Genomic DNA, 21,206 nt, shown 5'->3' with positions numbered 1-21,206 from the left:
AGAAAAGAATTGGAAGAGATGGAGCACACAAATGAGGGTGTTGTTCAAGTTTCAAGACGTGAGTGATGTTATTGAAGGTGATGACCGAGAGACTGGTCTTGGTGCAACGGATGACCAGATAACTGCGTTCACGAAGAAGGATAACAAGGCCCTTTCCATCATTCACCAGTGCGTTGATGATACCCATTTTGAGAAGATTCAGAACGCTAGCACTGCCAGAGAAGCCTGGAGCATTCTAGTACATTGTCACCCAGGAGGGGAGAAGATCAAGAAGGTGAAGCTTCAAACCCTTAGAAGGCAGTATGAGTTACTGCAGATGGAAGACAGCGATAGGGTTGGTGAATATTTCAACAAGATACTCACCATTACGAATCAGATGAAAGGATGCGGGGAAGTCGTCAATGATACCATGATCATGGAGAAGATCATGAGATCGCTGCCACGGAAGTTTGACTATATAGTGGTCGCGATAGAAGAATCGAAAGACCTTTCAAAGATGAAGGTTGAAGAGCTTCAGAGTTCGTTGGAAGCCCATGAAATGAGGATTATGGATAGAAACCCAGTCAAGAATGATGAACAGGCCTTGAAAGTGCACCATACAAAATATGATGGGAAGAAGAAATCAAAGAAGTGGAAAGGGAAACGGTCAAAAGGGAATTGGAAGACTGATAAGGGTAAGGATGATCACGATGATAAGTTTGTATCAGCGGAAAAAGATGGAAGAGCAGAGAAGAGTTATTATCCAAAGAAGGATAAAAGAAACATCGAATGCTTCAATTGTCACAAGAATGGACACTTTGCATCTGAGTGTTATGCGGAGAAAGGGAAGCAGAAGAGGCATCAAGACAAAGAAGCGTATGTCGCTCAGGAGGATTCAGATTCGGAACCTCTAACCTTGATGGTGACTACCTCAGGTGAAAGCTCCAGTTCTCATGCCGATCTGTGGTACCTAGACTCTGGGTGCTCAAACCATATGACGTGCCATCAAGATTGGTTAATCAACTTTGATGCCACGAAGAAGAGTAGAGTAAAATTTGCGGACGACAATACTCTGAAGGTGGAGGGCATGGGAGATGTTGTGATTCGGAGGAAGAATGGCTCGCATGCAAAGATCACGGGTGTGCTTTATGTTCCTAATATGAAGTGTAATCTTCTAAGTGTTGGACAGCTGATTCAAAGAGGATTTAAAGCGGTGATGGAAGAGAACAAAGTCGAACTATTCGACAGTGACAAGAATCTAATCTTGAGAAGCAAAATTTTTAAGAACAGGACCTTTCAGATTAGCCTGGAAGCGGTAGAAAACTCTAAATGCATGGTTACAGTGAAGGTTAACGAGGAAAGCTAGTTGTGGCACTTGAGATACGGTCACCTGAATTTCAAGAGCCTGTAGCAACATAGCATGAAAGAGATGGTTCATGGTCTGCCTGAAATTGTCTTGGTAGAAAAGGTGTGTGAAACATGTATGGCTGGGAAACAAACGAGGAAGCCATTTAAAACTGAGCTGAGTATGAGAGCAAAGGCCTGTTTAGGAGTTGTACATTCGGACATTTGTGGTCCAATTGAAGTGCCTATAGTTGCTAGAAATAGGTACTTCATCACATTCATTGACGAATTCAGCAGAATGATTTGGGTGTATTTGATTAAGATGAAAAGTGATGCATTGGAGATGTTCATACGGTTCAAGGCACATGTTGAAAGAGAGAGTGGCAAATAGTTAAAGATACTCAGGACAGACGGAGGAGGAGAATACACCTCTGCTGCCTTCGAGAATCACTGTCAAACGCATGGGATTGAACATGAGATCATCGCTCCATATACTCCTCAGCATAACGGACTTGCAGAGAAGAGGAACCGCACAATATTCAACATGGCCAGAAGCATGTTAAAGGAGAAAGCGCTGCCAAAGAAGTTGTGGGGTGAGGCGGTATCCACAGTTGTACACCTACTCAACAGGTGTCCTACGGAGAAATTAGAGGGTAAAGTGCCACTTGAGGCATGGAGCGGTGAGAGATCGACAGTTGGTAATCTGAAGGTGTTCGGCTCACTCGCGTACATGCACGTCCCAGATCAGAAGAGATCTAAGTTGGAGGATAAGAGCAGAGTAATGTTGTTCATCGGGTATCATCCCATTGGCGCGTATAAACTCTTCGATCCAATTGAAGAGAAAGTCACTTTGAGCAGGGATGTGGTGATTGTGGAAGACAAATGCTGGAACTGGAATCAGAAGCGTATCAGCTTGATGAAAACCAGAATGGCAGAAGATGAGGATAACCCAATCACAACAGAGTCAGCAACGATATCAGAAAACAGGCAGCGAGTTCAGTGTGATGAATCTGATAGACCAAGGAGGCAGCGAGTGCAACCGTGGAGGTTCGGCAACTGTGAGGTCTATTCAAATGCGCAAATAGGTGATGAAGGTGATCTGGTGCACATGGCTCTGTTGGCTGGAGCAGAACCCATAGACGAAGGTGAGGCTTTGAAAGAACCTGTATGGAGGAATGCGATGAGAGAAGAAATCGAATCCATTGAGAAAAATGGAACATGGAGGCTTGTTAACCTTCCGACTGGGAAGAAGAGTATTGGGGTGAAGTAGGTGTTCAAATGCAAGCTAAAACCTGATGGATCAGTCTCCAAGTTTAAAGCCAGACTGGTGGCAAAGGGTTTTCTCCAGAGACAAGGCGTAGACTTGACCAAAGTGTTTGCGCCAGTTGCAAGAATGGAAACTATTTGATTAGTGTTAGCCGTGTCTTGTGCAAGACAATGGTCTTTATTTCAGCTTGATGTGAAGTCCGCTTTCCTGCATGGTTCATTGGAAGAAGAATTGTATGTCCAACAGCTACCTGGATTCATTGATGAAGACAGAGAACACCAAGTGTACAAGTTGGAAAAAGCATTATATGGACTGAGGCAAGCTCCCAGGGCGTGGAATAAGCGTATAGATTTGTTCCTGCTGAAGCTCAAATTTACCAGATGCATTGTGAACACGGTGTTTACGTGAAAGGGGGTGAAGGAGAAGACTTGTTGATCATCTGTTTCTATGTGGATGATCTTCTCATCACTGGATCAAACCCAGAACGTATAGATGAGTTAAAGAAGGTCATGCAGTCAGAGTTTGAAATGACTGATCTGGGCAAATTGAGCTATTTTCTAGGCATGGAGTTCACCTACACAGCAGCAGGTTTGATCTTGCATCAGAAGAAATATATTAAAGAGTTGATAGGAAGATTTGGTATGACTAAGTGCAATCCTGCGAGGAGCCCAATTGAAGTGAATCTAAAGCTAACTAATAATGAAACAGAAGAGGATGCTGAAGAAACCACATTCAAGTAGATTGTAGGCTCTCTACGATTTTTGTGCAACAGCAGACCAAACCTATCATTTAGTGTGTGGTTGATAAGCAGATTTATGGGCAATCCGAAGAAGTCACACATGCTTGCAGCCAAGAGAGTACTGCGATACGTCAAAGGGACTATAGATCTTGGAATACTGTTCAAGATTGGAAAACATAAGGTTGATGTGGAGAATTGGAGCTTGTTGGCTTCACAGATTCAGATCATGGTGGTGATTGTGTTGAGAGGAAGAGCACTTCAAGCTATATGTTCATGCTAAATGGATCTCCCATTTCGTGGTGCTCCAAGAAGCAGCCTGTGGTGGCTCTGTCTAGTTGCGAAGCGGAGTATATAGCGGGGAGCTACGTAGCATGTCAGGGAATCTGGTTGGAAGAAGTACTGAGGGAGTTGATGATTCCTGTGAAAGCACCTCTGCAACTGAAGATAGACAATGTGTCTATCATCAATCTCTCTAAAAATCCCGTAAGCCACGACAAAAGTAAACACATTGATGTGAGATACCATTTCCTTAGAGATATGGTAAACAAATGTAGAATAGAGTTAGTGTACTGCAACACTGAAACTCAACTAGCGGATGGCTTTACAAAAGCTGTGAAGATTGAGAGGTTTGAATGGTTGAGAAAGGAAATTGGAGTTAGATCGATTTGTGAATGTTAGACTTGAGGAGGAGTATTGAATACAGTCAAGTCAAACACTTTAAATAGTTGGTTTTTACTGGTTTTTTTGTTGTAATCAGTTTTCTGTTTTTACTGATATTCAGTATATACTCTCTGTATATAAAGCTATATTGGCTTTTCATGAATAGATCTCTCACTCTGCAATTGTTCATTAAAACCTTCTCTTCCAATTCTCCAACAGCAGGAACGTAAAGAAAAATAGTGAGATGTGCCGGATAGAGAAACGAGTAAATATGAAGGCTTTTACTTCTTGCATCCAACAATTTCTTAGTGCACCCACAAATTTTAAATGTTCTGGAAACTTTTTGAAGACTTTTTTATGAAATTTTATAAAATTTTTTAATACAAATTTTTTGAAATAAGATATTCATAACAGCTTTTGAAACATGTGAAATGTACTTCGGAACATTCTTTTTAGAAAAAGTTTTCAAAATATATAAATAATAACACTCTTACTTGAAATAGGTGCTGGAAAGTGTTTTTTAAAATTAGTGTTTTTTCTGCATTTTCTCTTTTCTTCTCTATAGCCTTCCTCCTCTTTTCTTCTTCTATTGTAGTGGTCATGATGGAAAGGATAGTGATAATGGTGGTGTGATACAATGACGAAGGGTATTTGAGTCCTTTTCAATATTTGTCGGTGTAGTTAGTAATTATGGGCGTGATCGAAAGTAATAGCCTAATATGAATAGAATTATCCAATGTTCAAGTAAGGATTCTTTTCACAATAAATCCTAATAAAATAAAAATACCTTAGAAAACTATGTCATTATATGTTTACCTAAGAGAGCTTTTCCTCTGTGGTCTTGGAGCGATCTTGTATGTGTTTGTGGTGGAAGGTGGTCTTGAGTTGCAAGGATTTAGAAGGAGGTTGGTGAAGGTGCGATCTTGTGTGTGTTTGTGGTGGAAGGTGGTCTCGAGTTGCAAGGCTTAGAAGGAGGTTGGTGAAGGTGATCTGGTGGTGGTATGTGGCATTGAGAATCTTCTTTCAGGTGAAGCGGATTTCAAAATTCATTTAAGACCTCAAGCTAATTTTTTATTAATTTTTCTCGTTTTTAGAATTTTATTTGTTTATTATATTAAAATAAGTTATTTATTAATTTTAATTTATTACAAATTTAATGGATGATTAGTTATGTTTATTTTTATTGTTTAATAATTATTTAGATTATTTTGATTAAAGTTTTTATATTTTTAATTAATTATGAATTATGTTATTGAAAATGAATACTATGTTATAGGTGAATATTGTTTAAAATGGAAGAATATCCTTATATGATATGAATTTTCAAGTACATTCTAATTTTACATCGGATTTTTCTTCTTTCATAAAATAAGCTGGACAAGAAGATTTCAAAAATAATTTTACCACAAATGAAATATTTTTGTCAGAGCAGCTGCAGCGGAATGGTTACCGTGGAACAAAAACCAAGAGGGTTTTTAATATGAACGTGTGCCTTTTAATTTCTACTCAATTAAACTTATCAAGCAAATAATAAAGACAAATAAAGAGGGTAAGGTTGAGAGAAATTTGCACAAATGACTTTATCCTGGTTCGGATCTTACCAATCCTACATCCAGTCGCTTATCTCAAATCAAGATAAACAGTTCACTACTCACAAAACAATTACAAATTACAATCACAAAGAAACAATTTATAAAAGTTTAGAAACCACCTATCTTGTTACCCCAAGAGATGAAAGTCACTTCCCTTGTAACCCACACGGGATGAACACCTCCTCTGAATCTTCACAAAGGATGAACACCCCCTCTGAATGCTTCACGAAGGATGATAGGCTTAAACTCAGCAACAACAACAACACTCAATCACACTCCCTGTGAAAGTTCTCGCTCTATGCCAACACACTAAGTTCTCAAAGGCACAACACAAGGGTTCAACAAACCCTAGAACACTTATCACCGCACACTGCAGATAAGATTTTCCGAAATACACTTATTTCATATTTTGTATCTTGTATGTTAGAACGAGAGTCCCAATCTAATTTATAGAGATCTTACTCAAGGATACCTCCAAAAATCTGTTGTCAACTAATTAACATGATAATCAATTATCCAATTATGCTAATTAATTATGCATTTAATGAATGCACAACGGTAAAAAAACTTGCTTACAAATTCTCATAATTGCTCATTATAATCAATTATGGCAAGTCATAATTGATTACTGATAATCGATTATTATAGATTGATAATCAATTATCTTGAGTATAAAATGAAGTTTTCTGATTTAAAATAAATTTTAACGCAATCTAAGACAAACAATACATAGAATCAAATATAAACCACATCCTATACATAAATCTACTAAATTATAAAAGCTTTAATATAAAAACAAGTCTTCATGAAGATCTTCTTGCAATAAGAGCACTTGAGACTTGACTTCGAGACATCATCAAAATTCCCGCTCTTTAGCTTTTTGTAACCTGTATTGATCTGTAACTCATAAAATAAAATTTTATTTTTCAAATTTTTATTCTCTTCAAGAATATTTTGAAAGTCTAATTTTAAATTTTTATTTTCTTCATAAATATTTTCAAAATTCAAATTAAAATTTTTATTTTCTTCAAGAATATTTTCAAAATTCAATTTTAATTCTTTGAAATTATTTTTCAATTTCTTATAAGCTTTATCTAATTTTTCTGATTCTACTATTAAAGCAGCATAAGTTTCATGTAATTCATCTTCACTAATTTGACTATAATTATCAGAATAGCTAGATGTACTTACTTGGCTTCCAGCGCCGTCGTTTGCCATCAAACAAATGTTTGCTTCTTCATCAGATTCGCTCAAATCAGAAATTGTTTCATTGTCATCCTCCCATGCAATGTAGGCCTTCTTTTTGAAGTTTTTCTTTTCTTTCTTTTCTTCACCCTTCTTTTGATTTAGGCAGTCAGTTTTTAAATGTCCTCTTTCTCTGCAACCATAGCATCTATAGTGTGAGGAAGATTTGTGGTTTTCTCTCTTTTCGTATTTGAATCTTCCTTTGTCTTTTGATTTCATGAACCTGTTGAGCCTCTTTATCAAAAGTTTCAAATTTTCTTCCTCATTTGAGTCTTCATCTTCTATTTTGCTTTTGCTCCTTTCTATCTCAGATTTTAAGGCTAGAGTCCTTTTCTTCTTAGTTTTTGCTTCTTCTTCATCTAATCTTCCGAGGTCAAGTTCATGCTCTCTCAATTTCACAAATAATGCCACTATTGTCATTGTGTTGAGATTTTGTGACTCAGAAATTGTAGTCACTTTTGGTTGCCACGACTTGTCTAAAGATTTCAATATTTTTATGTTAAGCTCATCATTTTCGAAAAACTTACCTAGTCCAATGAGATGATTAACAATGTTGGTGAAGCGTTTCTGAACATCAGATATTGTTTCTCCTTGCTTCATCCTGAACATTTCGTATTCTTGGATCAAGGTATTCTTTCTCGCTCTCTTTACGTCATCTGTACCTTCGTGGGTTACTCTCAGCACTTCCCACATTTCTTGAGTAGTCTTACAAATAGAGATCCTGTAAAACTCGTCAACGGTTAAAGCAGATGAAATAATATTCTAAGCTTTTACATCGTTTTCAAACCTTTTCTTTTCTTCAGCAGTCCACTGAACACGGGTCTTTGGTTCCTACATATCGTCAGTAGGAACAGACGGACCAAATGCAATAACTTCCCAAATATCACAATTAATAGACTCAATAAATATTTGCATTCTAACCTTCCAGAATGCATAATTTTCACCTGTGAATGGAGGTGGTCTATTGATAGAAGCACCCTCTGCAAAAGTTTGATATGATTCTGCCATTTGAATAACTACCAAATCAAGCTTTGATGTCAATTGTCAAAGCAGCTGCAGCAGAATGGTTAGCGTGGAATAACAAACCAAGAGGATTTTTAATACGAACGTGTGCCTTTTAATTTCTACTCAATTAAACTTACCAAGCAAATAATAAAGACAAATAAAGAGGGTAAGGTTGAGAGAAATTGGCACAAATGATTTTATCCTGGTTCGGATCTTACCAATCCTACATCCAGTCGTTTATCTCAAATCAAGATAAACAGTTCACTACTCACAAAACAATTACAAATTACAATCACAAAGAGACAATTTGTAAAAGTTTAGAAACCACCTCTCTTGTTACCCCAAGAAATGAAAGTCACGTCCCCTTTAACACCTCCTCCGAATGCTTCACGAAGGATGATAGGCTTTTAACTCAGCAACAACAACAACACTCAATCACACTCCCTGTGAAAGTTCTCGCTCTATGCCAACACACTAAGTTCTCAAAGCCACAGCACAAGGGTTCAGCAAACCCTAGAACACTTATCACCGCACACTGCAGATAAGATTTTCCGAAATACACTTATTTCATATTTTGTATTTCGTACGTTAGAATGAGAGTCCCAATCTAATTTATAGAGATCTCACTCAAGAATACCTCCAAAAATCCGTTGTCAACTAATTAACGTGTGATAATCAATTATCCAATTATGGTAATTAATTATGCATTTAATGAATGCACAAGGGTAAAAAAGCTTGCTTAAAAATTCTCATAACTGCTCATTATAATCAATTATGACAAGTCATAATTGATTACTGATAATCGATTATTATGAATTGATAATCAATTATGTTGAGTATAAAATGAGATTTTCTGATTTAAAATAAATTTTAACGCAACCTAAGACAAACAATACATAGAATCAAATATAAACCACATCTTATACATAAATATACTAAATTATAAAAGCTTTAATATAAAACCAAGTCTTCATGAAGATCTTCCTGCAATAAGAGAATTTGAGACTTGACTTTGAGACATCATCAAAATTCCTGCTCTTTAGCTTTATGCTAACATATTTCTCTTCTGTGATTACTTAATTAAATGAGTAAGGGGAATCACTCATGATTTGGGATTTGTGGGAGTTATTGTAAGATTTGGCAAAGCTACTAGTGAACGAGGAAGGAAGACGTTTGTTTAGTTGTGAAAGAGGTGGGAAATACAAACTCGATGTGGAGCCTAGTGTATAAAGCACTTGAAAATGTCAGTGTTCATTTAGGTTAAAGGGTAAACCATCTTTTAATGAGGACAAATGGGTCTTGAAAGTCATGTGTGGCTATCACAACCATGATTTGACTTAAACTTTAGTTGGTCACCCTTATGTTGACAGGTTAAATCCGAGTGAACAGTCCTTACTGATTGATATGACTAAGACTAAAGTTACATATGCAAATATTTTATTAACTCTGAAAGAAAATAATGATCGTAATGTCCCAACGATTAAACAAATCTATAAGACAACTATCATTGAGAGGGTCGAGAACTGAATTACAACAACTTATGATGATGTTGGATCGTGATAAATACATTCATTGGAGTAGGTGTGTCAACGAATATGAGGTTTTTAGTTACCTCTTTTGGACACATCCTGATGCGGTGAAATTGTTAAATGCATTTAATATTGTATTGATGATGGATTCGACCTACAAAATAAATAAATATAGACTTCCCTTGGTTGAGATTGTCGGTGTGACGTCTATCGGGTTAACCTTCTTTGCCGCATTTGCATTCTTATCAAGTGAAAGACAAAATAATTTCACTTGAGCTTTGGTAAGGTTGAGAGGTTTATTTTTTACATCTGAGGGTGGTCAACAAGTCACTATGAGTGATCGAGACTTGACTTTGATGAATGACAATGCAAATGTATTCTCTAAGTCATATCAGATCTCATGTCGCTTCCACATCCTAAAAAATGTTAAAGCGAAATGTAAAATGTTAGTTGATTCTGTTGAGGGTTGGGATGTGGTGATGGAAGCGTGGGAAAATTTTATGGAATGTGAATATCAGACCATGTTTGGTGACTATGTCAATCGTCTTCAGTATGTTTGCAGTTCATGGCCTTTATTTTTCGAATATGTCAATCATATTTAGATTATTCCATGAAATACATACTTTGTAAAGGCTTGGACGAACAAAGTAATGCATTTAGAGAACATAACCACAAATATGTATGTTTTAATGTTATATTACTTAGTTGTGTTTGATAAATATTTTTTGATATTGTTGATGTTTTTTTGTCGGGGTTGAGAGAAATTTTTGGGTATTAGTATGAGAGATATTTGTTCTTGTTGGGATGTTATTCATAACGTCATTATCCTGCAACATAACAAGATTAACGCGTCCTCCAAAATTGTTTTTTTGCTTACGAGTGAACCTTTTAAAGGAATCAGATATAAAAGACTTATTTGATGTGTACCTCGATGTGCTTTGGATCTCATTGTCGAGGAATTGGAATGAGTACAATAGATAGGATTGGATACATCAAAGTGTGGAGGCATATTGAGACAAATGTTTTGTCTCCCATGTACTTGTGAATTAACATAATATGACCCTAGGATGATCCCTTTGGGTGAAATTCATATAATATGGAGGATATTGAGTTTTTGAAATATTGAAATAAATGAAACCAAGCCCGAGTTATAACAATCTCCTTATGCTAGATTGGGCTAAAGCTACGAGATGTGCATGGAGGGGTGTTTCCTTAAAGGATTGATGGGGAATATGGTGGCGATAAGGTCCAAGGTCACGTAGCTAGGGCTGGACAAGGAGATGGTGATGGTGTGGTGGCGTGTGATGGGTCCAAGAGAGGTCAGATCAACTCAAGGAGGAAGGTGACTAGATGTGCCTCTAGGGTTGCTCTAACCTTGATCTAGCAAGTGTTTGGCCTAAATTTGGTAGTATAACATTACATTAATCCAAGATGAAATATAAGGGTGAAGACACCTCTATATATAGGTCACGAGTGTCTCTTTCTATCATAATTCAATTCTCAAGGTCAAATTTTGACTTCCTCCCTTATCTTATCCTCGTGGAGAAATGGATTAGGATTCGAACACTAGTCTAATTTTTATATTTTTTAGGGTTCAATATGTTTTTAGTCCCTTAACTTTCAGGGAAAATTGGAATTAGTCCCTCTTTAAAACTTTGGCCTAATTTAGTCTCCAAACTTTAGAAATGTGTGAATTTAGTCCTTTTAACTAAATTTTGTTAGGCTTATTTGATGTTTCAAGTGCGTTTCATGATAGCATTTGAGTTGTTTACACTGTTTGACACATTTTTGCTTCAATGTTCACTAACAAATGCATTTGAAACATCAAATAAAGTTAATAAAATTTGGTTAAAAGGACTAAATTCACACATTTCTAAAGTTTGGAGACTAAATTAGTCCAAAGTTTTGAAGAGGGGCTAATTCCAATTTTCGCTGAAAGTTAAGGGATCAAAAACATATTTAACCCTATTTTTTATTTATAAACAAATATATACAACCAAACTAATTATTAAATTAAAAAGTATTTTAATTTTAAAATCCAAATATTAATTTTAATAATATTTTTATTCTAATTAATTGATCGAGAATATATATTTTCTTAAGTTTAATCATATTTCTAAATTTAATAAATTAATTTAAATTAATGAAATCAACGATAAGGGAATTGTAATTTTTTAGAATTATATAATTCTCGTTAAATATAAATAATTTATTAATTTATAAATTTTATTGATAAAAGAAATTAAAATTCGTAGTTATATTTTTCTACTGTTGTATAGTGACATGTTATTATGAAATTTAATTTATTATCATTAAAATAGTTAAAAATTTAAATACAAATATGAAATTTAATTTTTGTTTGATAAAATTAGTTAATTTAGATATTATTCTATTTTTTTTTTCTTTTTGAGTAGATATATATACATATATTATTCTTTTAATAAGTATATTTTTATATTAAAATAATTATTTTATCAATTTTACTTTTTAAATGACAGTTTTTTAAAATTGATATATTTTATTTAACCTTTTTTAAATTAAATATTTTTTAAAATTACAATAATTATCTATCATAAATTGATAAAAAATATTTATATTTACTTTTATAATTATAGAAATAATAATCTTTTATTATATTTTTGTTTTATAAAAACAAATCAATTCACACACAAATTTTTCACTAGCGAATGAAAAGTAACCTGCAATTAAAAATGTGGTCTGTGTAATCTTAATAATGAATAATTGATTATCTAATCTCTATAGTATGATATCTAGGCCGAACGGTATCTACTGTAGCAGTGCTCATCAACAACAATGTTCGTCATTCAGGTCAAACCGCGACATCGCTCGTCAGTTGACCGTTCGATCACCACTATAGCTAATAAAGGCGATCGTTTTTATTAAAGTTGGGGCGACAACGCTCGTCAGTTATACTTATCGCGGTCATCACCGTTCGGTCACCACTATAGCCAACAAGAACAATCGGTCTGGGCCACAATTGGGCCAACGCTTATTATTGGGCCAAGTGACAAACGAATGATAAAATAGTCAAAGATATCTGATGAAAGATCTGATAGGTGGTTTATGAGCAACCAATCGAGTTTTAAGGTAACCAACCGGATTTTAAGGTAAATCTGTTTATATTTTAATGAGCCTGTATTAGATTAGATCTAGGAGACAACCTATAAATACAAGGTCAGAACCATCAGCGAGGTAGGTTCAATTCACACTCCAAAACATTCCATCCAGAATCTACTCTCACTCATCTCATATTGTCAAATATTCACATAGTGTTAACCATTCACTAAATATTTCATTAAGAGCCAAGGCTCTTCAATCACACGCCTCACTTGGACGTCAGAGTGCCTTTTGCAGGTACCTCTCCCTCTATCAAGGAAACAACCGATCGGCCAAGATGGAGCTATACCGAGCGGTCTAAGCGGAAGGAGCAGCTGGAACACATGATTCACGTGATTCAAGCGTCAGATAGGTACCTCCCCCTTTTGGCTCGGACTTGAAAAACTTGGAACAGGAGATTCAAAGGTCAGAAAAAGAAAAACCAAGTCAAAAAGGTTAGTGTCTCGGTTCCACAAACTTTCTACCGAAACATAATCAATTTGAAAAACAAATATATCCTATATAACATCAAAGAAATGCAGCTTAATAGAATTCCTTACATAACTAAATTTGTCATATAATTTTGATGCACTTAATTGACCAAAGTGTATTCGGAGACATGATACTCTATGTTCCAAGTCTGCATGCTAATATTGATTTTGACAACTATTTTATAATATTTTTTTGGTTTGAACATTCTTTTGTGGATTTTATTTTATTTTTTAAATTATTTTATCTTATATATATATATATATATATATTCTAATTACATTTTAAAATACATCTTTTATAAATTTAATAAAATTTTTATTTTAATAATAATTAGAATAATTAATTTTTTATTTTTTATAATTATAAAATAAAAGTGAACAAGTCTACCTTCCACATAAGTTTCCACTAATAATCAATACTCATAATTTTTTTCTTTGATGTTATAATAATTTATTAAAATATTAAATTAAAGCAAACTTTTGATTTTCTTTTCTGACATAAGGACAAAAAAGCATATTGTTCTCCGTAGCACGTTTTTTTTTCCAGGTGAATTAGTTTCTTTTTTTTAATTTTCTCTTTTTGAAAAAGAGAAGGAAAAAAGTAAAAAGAAAATTATATGCAAAGTCTATAATAAATTAATTATTAATTGTTAATGTAGTTGTAGTTTTTTTTAGATAATAATATTGAAAAATGTATAGTTACATTGTTAAATAAATTAATTAAGGAAAAAGCTAAATAGTGAAATGTATGATAAGTTTATGACTTTTAATGTTGTTATAAAAATATGATAACTAATGTTTTCTCAAGTATTTTTTCATTGAAGATAGAATGAGTTTAGAAGTTATAAAAATAAAGTTAGATTTTGTAAAAGTTACTTAAAAACACCATCAACACATAGTTAATTAAGTTTGGAAAGTATGACACAATTATGACTTTTACATCCTAATAAAGGTCTTCTAAATGTTATAAAAATATAATGATCAATGTTTTCTTAAGTATTTTTTTTCTATTTAATACAATGGAATGAGTTTGGAAATCACAAAAATAAAGTTAGGTTTTGTAAAAGTTAGTGAAAAACACCATCACCATTATTAATAAAAAGTGAAAAGTATGACATGACTTTGACTTTTGCATCCAAATCAAGGTCTTCGTAATGTTATAACATTTTACTCTTAATTAACAATTTTGATGGTGTTTTTGACTAAATCTCTAGTTAACATTTAAAAGACCCTTAGCATGTAATACTTTCCACTCTTAATTAACGATATTTTTGACTAACTTTTACAAAACCTAACTTTATTTTTATGGCTTCTAATCTCATTTCATTGTTTTAAGTGGAAAAAGGAAAACATGATCATCATACTTTTATAACATTTAGAAGACCTTGATTTCGTGTGTAAATATCATACTTGTGTCATACTTTTCACTCTAAATTAATGATGTTGATGGTGTTTTTTGTTGAGACAAAATCATAATGTTCAGCAACCCATGTTTTTAAATGCTATCAAAACTATATAGAGAACATAGCATATCAGGATAAATGATAGTCATCCCATTAAGCAAAATGCTAGCTTAAGAACTTGCGTTAAACGATATAAAACCCCTGATAAACACAACGTTATATAAATAATCTCATAAGATAATTGTTTAGAAGAAATTTTCTCTCATTGAAATCTCTCCATAGACTATATGATGGAAGACCATCTAAGACATACATTAGACCTCTTACTAGAGCCATGGCTAAGAGAGTTCAAGAGGAAGAATGATCACTTAATATTTTTCTTCTATGGAAGGTGAATTATCTTAAACCATCTTCTCTTAATTAAGCATGTTTACTTTGTTTTGTAGGATTAAATAAATTGGAGGGAGCAGTTGCCAGCATGGCATTTGGCACGTGAAAGGAAGGCCTGGTTGGAGAAGCTTGCTGCCAAAGTCATATGCGCCCAGCCAAAACCCCAAAATAGGCCAGCGTTGGATGAGAAGATGCTTCAAACACGTGAGGAGCTGACCTGAAGCAAGGCATGGGATTTGCTGGAAAGATTTGGCGTTGCTGTTAGGCTTCCCATTTGAAATTAGGCGGGATTTCATTTCAGAAAAGAGACCCATCTTCACTTATAAATAGGAGGGTTTCTTCCTTGTATGGGTACTTTAGAGCTATGCCCAAATGCTGAGAAATATATTCCAGTCTTGCATTCTGCTCTTGAGTCAAAATTGTTTGCTAATTCTTCATTTTCTCTCAAGCTTCCTTCCATTATATGAAGGCTTTCTGAGCTGAGAGGCTTCACTCATTTTACCTTGCTTCATTCAAACATCTCCATCACCATTTACTCCATCAATTCCGCTGCACACCAACACATCTACCACACCTCTGATCTGGGAGCTTCAGGCCACTGGTTTCCTCTGGAATTTGGCTCCATCAAGTGGTATCAGAGCCAGGTTCTCCACATCGTACAAACTATTTGCTCTATCACATCGTACAAACTATGTTTTGAAAAAAAGCTATGATAAAGCATTGTAGCTCTACAAAGTAGATTGAGTCTGACTTCTCACCTAAAAAGGCTAGCAACTTTACATGAAGTTAACATCTCTGTTGAACAGTCATTTCTCAAGAAAAGCTATAAATAGACGGAAGCTTGAAGAGAAGACAAGAAAAAAAGGATATCATAGTCTGAGCTGATACCAGAAGTGGTTAGAATACTTATATACCAGAGTGGTTAAAGTCGAACTAGTTGTGTTGACTAGGTGAAGTAGGAGTGGTGCTAATAATTGTTGTAAACCTGAAGAGGTAAAATTTGTATAATATTCTTAAATATTAATGGAACCCCTTAAGAGTTCTTAAGGGATAACTGAATGTAACTCACGATTGAGTGAACTAGTATAAAATCTATATTTTATTGCTTTCCTCTTTAAAACTTTTGTCATTGTTAAACTGATATTTGGTCGCACAAAATCAAAACAAACTAGATTTCCCCACTAATGCAGTATAGGGACAACCTAAGTATCAATCATCGGACTCAGTACAATTAAGCTCAAAGTGTTTGGTAAATTCTTGCTTTATTTTATTTACTAACTAATTACTAATGCAAGGTGAGGAAAGAAATTAAATGAAGAAATTTAAAACAAAAATAGTAAAGAAATTAAATTTGTTTAAAATGAAAGTAAACAGAAAAAAAAAATGCAACAAAAAAACTAGAATGTAAATGAAATCAAAACAGAACCTAGAATTAGAAATAAGCAAAACTAGATATAACCTGGAAAGTAAATGAACAATGCTATGAACTAGAAGTAGAACAATGAATAAGAAATCAAAATCTAAGGAACAAAATTTACAATCCAATCAGCAAAAATATTAAAAGAAATGGTCAAATAAAAGACATTAAAGTAGAAGCAAAATTTTAACATTCTAACCTAAAACACCTAAACTAATGAATAGAAACAAATTTTTTGCTTAGACTCATGAATAAGAATCAAAAGTGGCAAGATTAGTGTAGAAAAGTAGTCATTTACAACTCAGGAAGACATCTTGGACAGTTATACCCACTATGTGGTATTGAAGTTCCAAATCAGAACTTAGATTGTGTAAATGTCTACTTACTATACCAAATCATAGAAAACATACAAAATCCTAATTGAAATGAACTAACATAAGCAAAAATATCAATTACAATATTTTTCTTTCATTGGAATCATCTCTATGCTCGAGAAGACATCTCAATAAGTCATGCTCACTATGGAGTCATGTAATTCCCTAAGGAATTTCAACTATGTGAAGTCACAGAGTCCAAATGAAATTTTCAAAGTAAAACAACTACTCTAAAACAATATATTGTTTTTATCATTGAACTCAACTCTAACTCGAGAAGACATCTCGATAAGTTATGCTCACTATGGAGTCATATAATTCCCTAAGGATATTTAGATGTGCAGAGTTACGAGTTCAACTCATTTTCAAATCAAAACACGAAAAATATGTACATAATCAACCAAGAACGTAGAAACATTGCAAAGAAAATAGAACTCAGAATCGTAAAGCACACAACATTAACACATCAATGTAAAATAAAATTTCTTAAGGAGAAACGAAAAATACAAAAGAATGTACCGAACGAAATGCGCAATCGGAGCCACTACGGGTTGTCACCACCGTGAATGTTTGCTCCAAAAGCAAGAAAAACGAAAATCTACTCTATAGAACGTGTAAAAAAAACCCTAACTCTAGAGAGTGTAAAACTGTAGCGTCTGGAAGTGTGTATGTTTACATGGAAGAAACCCCTTTATATAGGGTCGAAGAAAGTAGTAAAGAAAAAGAAAAGTGGGAAAAAGAAATAGAAACTTGCTTGGGACGCTTCTTCTTCTTCATTGGACGGTCACTGTTTATCTGTTTCCTTGCTTTTTCTCTGGCCGTTTGATCCTCTCCAGCGGGCAGCTCTGGTCAGCTTCTTCTCCGGGCAGGTGATGCGCTCTTCTCTTCTTCTTCTCGCCTCACTCTCTCTCGCGAACCCTATCCAGTCGCTCTCCTCTTGCTCGAGAGAGTGTTTTTGCCTAATGAATCACAAAAGCAAGCGACCCCTAAGGAAGCTACAGATTGAAACACACCGTTTCACTTAAGTTGGAGCCCAATCCAGCGTCATCAAATTCATTTGCTCCAGCACCCGAAAGGTAGCAGCAACCACTCACCAAAACTACGTCGTTCCACTTAAGCCTAGTGTAAGTAGTGGCCCAATTTGATGCAATTAAATCAACCTTTTATTTTCCAGTGCAGCATCCCAAGCGGCCCAAATGCCAAGTGCACTAGCGGCCCAATTCAGCCAATCAAATTTCATTCTCTCAATTTTAGAGGCCTAATCTACAAAGAAAGAAAATTGAATTTAAAGAAGAGTAAAAAAATGAAATTAAAGGAAGATATCCTATTTTTATTTTGTTTTCTAATATTTTCTTCTAAAAAGGAAAAAGGAAATATAATTCTTTCAAAACTAAATTTATTTACCTAAAAAGAATAAAATAACTCTATTTTTATTAAAATCCTATTTTTACCCTAATTACTCTAATCTATTCTATTTATAAAGAACTAAAGACTAAAGAAGCTTAAGAAAATAATTTTAAGAAAAATATGGAAAACTAGAGTGTTATCAGTCATATATAAAAATTAGCATCTAAACATATTATTTGAATTATATATATTTTATCAATCCATTAGACCCTACTTTGCAAAATAGCTTTTAAAACATTATTCACCACCTCTGTGCTTTTTTGTGATTTCATAAATAGTAAAGGGTTTTTGACAATAAAGCGTATAAGTAAGTAGTGGGATGAAGAATATAGCCTAACCTATAAGAGAGGGAGCAAAGGGAGGGGTACATAAAATACTAAAATGGGGTTTTATACCCATTGTGAAGAAGTTCAAAGGGATATAAAAGATGGTACTGGAAAAGATAGTTGAAGTATTTTGGAAAAAATCTTATGCGTGAGTAGCTTAATGTATTATGGAGAACACAATACTATAACAAAGAAAATTCTAAATAGTAAAGTGTCCCTCCCCAAATGGGAGAAAACAAGGGAATATAACAATAATTCAATAGGTATTGCATACGTGTTATCTTGTGAAATTTTGGTGCAATCTTATGAAGATACAGTCACTAGTAAAAAAACAGCTTTAGACCGCGTCTAATATGCCTCGGTTTTGGAAGACCCAGTGCCTATACGTGATACTACTTCGGTTATGAAAGAACCCGAGGCATAAAACTCTCTGCATCTCACCTGCTCTCGCTGCTGCTCTCTGCAAGTCAGACTGACCAAGGGATACCGCCTCGGTCCTTTGCAGAACCGGTGTCTAAAGGGTATACGACTTCGGTCTACAAGGAAACCGAGGCATAAAAGTCTCTGATACGACCTTGGTTAGTTTAGAGCCGGTGCGGAAATACGATACGACCTCGACTTTGAATGAAACCGAGGCATATATAATTATTTTGAATTTTTTTAAAGATGTTTAGGCATCGGGTTTGTGTAGAACCGCTTTAGTAGCTCGCATACGGCTTCGGGTTTCTATCAAACTAAGGTAATATCCTTTGCTTTACTTTTACCAAGGCCATTTACAGTTCTTTGTCTTCCACCCTCGTTTTTGAGAGTTTCTCTTCCACCAGCCCTTCTTTCTCTTCGACCAGAGCAAACCTCGGTTTCGGTTTCGATTTCTCTCCGACCAAAGACCAAAAGCGAACTGCTGCAAGGCGAACCTCGGTTTCGATTTTTGTCGCAGGTGGCCTTTGTCGTGTTCTCCGTGCATCCACCGCCGTGCCGCTATAGTTCCACCCCGTCCTTCACCTCCATTGTCTCCGGCGAAGCGCTGTCCAGGTTGGGTAGCTCTATTTCTCTCGCAAACAGTAGGATTATTCTCTCCAAGCGTTGCTTCTGCCATCGTTCCCACCTCTCCACCGTCGCTCCACTACCTTTGCTGCCGTTGTTTGCCGCCACGGTAAGTTCTTTACAATTTCATTTGTCTGTGGTGATTGATATTTGTTTGAATGAAGAAAGGAATGTCTGAGGTTATTGATATTGGTTTTTTTCCCTGATTTGTTCCCCTTGATTGGAATTAATTTTCCCCATATTGAAGCACAAATTAGTGATTATGTGATTAATGCACCAGATTTTCGATCCATGTTTGGCTTATTTGTTATTGTATCGAGACAATGGTGGTAGTATCTCTGTTGTGGATGTTGTCCTTGGCGTGTACGTTGGGTGGTGGAAGCTGACGATTCACGAAATGGGACCCAAACTTGGAACAACGTCTCGATGATATCTTTTCTTTGTTTTTTGTTTTTTTTTACCTGCCTTTGCATTCAAGACAAAAATGATAAGCTTTGAAATTTGTATTCTTTTTTATTCTCTTTTGTGTATGAGATATCCTTCTGTTTTGGAAAATAATGCAAAATGTGTAGCAGGCAAATCATATACAGTGAGAAATTGGATATTCTTCTGTTTTTTCTTCCCATCATTTCCTTCTAAATCAAGAGCCCCATTTCTCCAACCATTTTAGGGTGTCTCGCATGTGGAACTTGGAATATTGCTTGAGAACCTCACATGCCCAATTGGTGGGGCTATCACATAATTCACAAAAAATGAAACAAAATGGGACTTACTCTGTACAATTTTAAAAAATAGAACCATATTGGACGAAAATGGAATCAACATTGGCATGCGGATATAGAAGAAAAATACCCTATTACATTAAAATACCCCCTATGCAGATATTCTGAATACACTATTTAAAATTTACAAAAATAAAATATGAATTAAAAATTTAACATTAAATAAAAATAAATTAAATAACATATAAGGAAAAAAATACTTTTAAGTCTTAAAGTTATATTTACCAATTCACTTATATGAGTCATTCTAATTACTTCTAATTATAATTAAATAAAAAAACTATTTTGAGAGTGGTAAGTGGTTAAGAAAATTAGGTAAAGAAGTAAGAGGTTAATTTAAGAGGTTGGAACGAAAATGCACATTATCAAGAGAATAAAAGAGATGAGAATTTTACTATTTAAATGGGGTAATGCAATTTATAATATGAAAAACTCTAAACTAACTCGTGACTAAATTTAAAATTTTAATACTTATGAAAAACATTTCATAGTTGCTTTTAATAGTATTTGATTGATATTTGTCTGTGGTGATTTTAATAGTCCTTTGCTTTTATTTGATGTTGTATGTAGCATATGTAATTATTTGTAGAGCTTGGATATATTTTTGTTTTTAATTAGCCTTAGATTCCCGTTTGAGATTCAATACAGAAATTATTTACTATCTCCAGATTTTTCTAAACAAATGTACTTTTTAAAAATGAATACAAAGGAGATGGTAATAATGATTTATAAGTATTGAATCTTGAATTGTCCGACTGGACAGTTTAAGAAGAGTAATAACTTTTTATAGTTTATTATAACATATCAATTTTAATATACATGTCTTAAATTCATGAAAATTTACTGTTGTGTTTTGTATTGATCTTCGGGTGCATATTTGATTGTGATTTATAATCACTTTCATTTCTTGTAACCTGAAGACCAATGCGAAATGCTGGCAAAATTTCATGAAATTTAAGATATGTTGTTTAAAATTGATATGTTTAATAAACTAAAAAAAATGAATCTTCTTGAATGGGATAGGGTCACACCTTGAATACAAACACGATCAAAGTGATCATTCAAGATTATTGAAATTGTGTAAACAATTTCAGT

This window comes from Vigna angularis, chromosome 7 (assembly GCF_016808095.1).
Source record: "Vigna angularis cultivar LongXiaoDou No.4 chromosome 7, ASM1680809v1, whole genome shotgun sequence".
Classification (NCBI taxonomy): Eukaryota; Viridiplantae; Streptophyta; class Magnoliopsida; order Fabales; family Fabaceae; genus Vigna; species Vigna angularis.
This window is presented reverse-complemented; position numbering follows the sequence as displayed.